The sequence below is a fragment of the Coenobita brevimanus genome, chromosome 109 (genome assembly GCF_032717465.1).
Source record: "Coenobita brevimanus isolate Jiangsu-jjx chromosome 109, ASM3271746v2, whole genome shotgun sequence".
Classification (NCBI taxonomy): domain Eukaryota; kingdom Metazoa; phylum Arthropoda; class Malacostraca; order Decapoda; family Coenobitidae; genus Coenobita; species Coenobita brevimanus.
Genome location: NC_137062.1, coordinates 34,150,945 through 34,156,944, shown reverse-complemented (window position 1 = coordinate 34,156,944; position 6,000 = coordinate 34,150,945).

The window sequence follows — 6,000 nt, the reverse complement described above, 5'->3', positions numbered from 1 at the left end:
TTTCAGCCCTGGATTCACTTATAAACCTACTTAATACACTTATACCCCCTACTACTACTGCTACTACTACTACCACTGCTACTACTCCACCTACCACTATATATACCACAACTAGTACACCTATCACTACTAGTACTTATACTAGTACTACTACTATGCCTACTATTACCACTACGTCTACCACAACTACTGTATCTACTACTACTACCAGTTATAATACTACTGCTATGTCTACTACAACTACTACTACTCCTACTACTACTACCACATCTCCCACGACCACACCTACCACTACTTCTACACCTACCACCACTACCACACCAGACACACCTACCTTTACTAGTATACCTACTACTACCACCACACCTACCACACCTATCACCACTATCACACCACACACACTTATCTTCACTACTATACCTACTATTACCACCACATCTACCACCACTACCACACCTACCACCACTACCACACCTACCACCACTACCACACCTACCACCACTACCACACCTACCACAACTACCCCATCTAGCACCGCTGCCACAACTACCACACCTACCACCACTACCACAACTACCACACCTACCACCACTACCACAACTACCACACCTACCACCACTACCACAACTACCCCACCTAGCACCGCTGCCACAACTACCACACCTACCACCACTACCACAACTACCACACCTGTCACCACTACCACAACTACCACACCTACCACCACTACCACACCTACTACCAGTACCACAACTACCACACCTACCACCAGTACCACACCTACCACCACTACAACACCTACCTCTACTACCACCACACCTACCACACCTACAACGCCTACCACTACCACCACACCTACCATTACTACCACATCTGCCACAGCTACCACACTAACTACCACGACCATATCAGCTACCACCATTACACCTACCACAACTACCACACCCACCGCCACCACTACCCCTACCACCACTACCACATCAGCTACCGCCACCACACCACCAACTGATACCGGTACTCATATTCCTACTACTACCACACTTACTACCACCACCACCCCTACCACCTCTACCACACCTACCACCACTACTACATTTACTACCACTACCATCCCTACCGCCTCTACCACACCTACCACCACTACCACACATACCACTACCACTACACCTACTACAAACACACCCACCACAACAACCATCACACCTATCGCCACTACCACAACCACCACACCTACCACAACTACCACACCTTCTACAAACACAACTACCACATCTACCACCACTACCACACCTATCACAACCACAACTACGACACCTACCACAACCAAAACCACCACATCTACCACAACTACCACAACCACAACCACCACACCTACCACAACTACCACACCTACCACAACCACAACCACCTCACCTGCCACAACTACCACACCTGCCACAACTACCACAACCACAACCACCACACCTACCACAACTATCACACCTACCACAACCACAACCACCACACCTACCACAACCACCACACATACCACAACCACCACACCTACCACAACCACAACCACCACACCTACCACAACCACAACCACCACACCTACCACAACCACAACCACCACACCTACCACAACCACCACACCTACCACAACCACAACCACCACACCTACCACAACCACAACCACCACACCTACCACAACCACAACCACCACACCTACCACAACTACCACACCTACCACAACCACAACCACCACACCTACCACAACTACCACACCTACCACCACTATTACAACCACCACACGTACGACACCTACTACAACTACAAACACTGCACCTACCACAACCACTACCACACCTACCACCACCACAACCACCACACCTACCACCACTACTACTACCACCACACCTACTACCACTACCACAACTACCACCACTACCACAACTACCACACCTATCACCACTAGCACACCTACCACCACTACCACCAACACACCTACCACAACTATCTCACATACCACACCTACCACCACTACTACAACCAGCACACCTACCACAACCGCCACCACCACCACACCTACCACCGCTACTACTACCACCACACCTACCACCACTACTACTACCACCACACCTACCACCACTACTACTACCACCACACCTACCACCACTACTACTACCACCACACCTACCACCACTACTACTACCACCACACCTACCACCACTACTACTACCACCACACCTACCACAACCACCACCACCACCACACCTACCACCACTACCACAACCACCACACCTACCACCACTACTACTACCACCACACCTACCACCACTACTACTACCACAACACCTACCACCACTACTACTACCACCACACCTACCACCACTACTACTACCACCACACCTACCACCACTACTACTACCACCACACCTATCACCACTAGCACACCTACCACACTTACCACCAATACCACAACTACCACACCTACCACAACCACTACACCTACCACCACAACCATCACACCTACCACAACCACAACCACCACAACTACCACAACCACCACACCTACCACACCTACCACAACCACCACACCTACCACAACCACCACACCTACCACAACCACCACACCTACCACAACCACAACCACCACACCTGCCACACCTACCACAACCACCACACCTGCCACACCTACCACAACCACCACACCTACCACACCTACCACAACCACCACACCTACCACAACAACCACACCTACCACAACCACAACCACCACACCTACCACAACCACAACCACCACACCTACCACACCTACCACAACCACCACACCTACCACAACCACCACCACCACACCTACCACAACCACAACAACCACACCAACCACAACCATTACACCTACCACCACAACCACCACACCTACCACAACCACAACCACCACACCTACCACACCTACCACAACCACCACACCTACCACAACCACGACCACCACACCTACCACAACCACAACCACCACCACATCTACCACAACCACCACACCTACCACAACCACAACGACCACCACCACACCAACCACAACCACAACCACCACCACACCTACCACAACCACAACCACCACCACACCTACCACAACCACAACAACCACACCTACCACAACCACAACCACCACACCTACCACAACCACCACCACCACACCTACCACAACCACCACCAGACCCGCCAAAGGATGGAGCAGGGACAAGAATCGGCAACGTAGATGGGTTGACTCACAACCACCTCCCAAGAACCAGACAGATGGGCGTGGAGATGCAGGGGAAGGGCGTGGGGCGTGGGGCGTGAGAGTTCTGGCGTGCGTGGGTGTACTACGAAATGCGTCACTGCGTTCAATGGGCGTGCGGGACAGACGGGCGGCGTTGGAGCTGACCAGGGGGGTGGAAACGTTGAACGAGCTGATTGAGGAGGTGTGGAGACAGCCGGAGCGTGTGAGAGGGGACCCCAGTGGCGTTGAGGCGGTGAGAGTAAGCGTGGAGCGGCTGAATCGCACGCTGATCAACGTTACGCACGTCATAGCTTCCACGCTGGCCAGGGCTAAGGTGAGATTTAGCGTGGAAAGAGCAAAGACAAAGAAATTTACACTCTTTTCACTCTAACTTGGCCTAAAATTGCCATCTCTTCATCTTGAATGCTGAGTTCTAGCAACAGATTAACGCTAGAAGAGGATGCTAGTCACGAAGAAGTGCTGCGGAATGGATGTAGAGCTTTTGTCTTTTTCTGCCACTGAGCTACGTGAAATGAGCAGCAAAAGGACGAAAATCTGAGCCAAGTTAGAGTAGAAAGCGTATAGTAGTTTTGAGAAATCCGACATCTCTCTTGCACAGGCTTAGTATGTTTCTCTGACCATAGATGATTTGTGTGTGTGTGTGTGTGTGTGTGTGTGTGTGTGTGTGTGTGTGTGAGAGAGAGAGAGAGAGAGAGAGAGAGAGAGAGAGAGGGACGAACACACTCAAGGCCCTCATTTTAAGGAAGCCCCCTAACACCTTTTTCTAAGCGATTTATTTTGCTTATTACACCCTGTTGTCCTCTCCTGTGCTACATAAATCATTCCAACATCACCATACTCCTTTTCTTTTCTCTCTCTCTCTCTCCTTCCTTCTTCCTTTTTCCTTCCCTTCCCTTACCTTCCCTCTCGTCCTCCCAACCCTCCCTCACTTTCCTCTCTCTCTCTCTCTCTCTCTCTCTCTCTCTCTCTCTCTCTCTCTCCTTAGGTGGGAAAGTGGTCGGGATTATGATGATGATGATTATGATGATGAAGATGAAAGTGGAGATAGTGATGGTGATGATGATGATTATGAGTGTGGAGATGATAATGATAATACTGATAATAACTGTGATAATATGATAATGATGATGATGACCCTCTCTCTCTCTCTCTCTCTCTCTCTCTCTCTCTCCCCAGGCCCGTGCAGCCAAGATGGACGGTGGTGGGGCTATGGTGGTGGTTGGTGTGGTGGGTGCGGTTGGAGCGGTGGTGGTGTTGATGATGATGATGCTCGCCTACCGAGCCTGTGCCACATCACGCACCCTTCACGTCTCCCATCCACGGTCAGTCGCCCCCTCCCCCACCTCCCTATCCCCAGAAAGGCGGATGGTGAACTCTGGGATCGTAAACTCAGCCTTCAGTCCACCCAGTTCAAATTCAGGCCTAGAAATATCAGAATCTATAATCCTTTCACTTTAACTTGGCCTAGATTTTCGTCCTTTTGCGGAATAACAGAGTACTACGGCCTTGCATCCTTTCCCACAGCACTTCTTCGTGACTAGCACCAAACTCGAGTGCTAATCGCCTGCTATACCTCAGTCTTCAGGATGGAGAGATGGAAATTTTAGGCCAAGTTCGAGTGAAAGGAGTATAGTGGGCATTTGTTTTCCTACCCTAATAATGAACGTATCCCTAATTATAGATACTACTACTACTACAACTACAGTATTTATTTATCTATTTATTTTTATCCACAGACGTCACCGCGCCGTCCTGACCCACGTCTACTTGGAGGATTCGCCGACAGTGGCAAATATTTCCTTCGTCAGACACACGCACTTCTTCCCCACCATATCACAAACACCGCACCCCAGCCAACAAAACCTGCTACCCCTGGACACCTTCTCTCAAAAATAATGCCTATGTAGTCTCCTCACTTCGGCTCGTCTCCCTAACACCTTTTCCTAAGCGATTTATGTGGAGTATCTGATATACTGATCTCCCAGGCCTACGAAACCTCCTACCTCTGGCCTCCTTCTCTCAAAAATAATGCCTATATACTGTATTATAGTCTCTTCACTTCGGCTCGTCTCCCTAACATCTTTTCCTAAGCGATTTATTGGAGCACCAAAACTAGAGAAATCTCCTACCCCTAGCCACCTTCTCTAAAATAATAATCTATCTATCTATCTATCTATTGCCTGATGCCATAATCCCGTTAGGGGTGGCCATTTGACTCTGAGTTATTTGTTTTACAGGAAGGGGCACTAACCCTCCACCAACCCACTTGATGACACGTAGGGAGCACGTAATTGTTTGGTTATATGGTTACCACCCAGCGTTGTAAATGGTTTCTTGGCTTACAGGAAACCATTAGGCTTGTCACTCAATGTAAAGCCACCTGTAAAGGAAAGAAAAGCAATAAGAAGTGACAGGAAAGATGGGAGAAACAGGAAGACAGGAGGGCAGGCACAGAAAAAGAATGATAAAGGCTGAGGAAGAAGTAGGCAGCACTACATCAAGTGAGTGGATGATGGTCGCCACCACCTACCACTAAAAAAATATATATAATAATAATAATTCCTATATGCTCTTTTCACTGTATCTTGGCTCAAAAATTATGCATATACTCTGTTAAACTTATCTTGGCCCAAAATATTTCATCCTCCCCCAGTCTTAAATGCAAGAAAATAACACTATACTCTTTTCACCCTAACCTGGCCCAATATTGACATCTCTCTATCTTGAATGCGGGGCTGCTA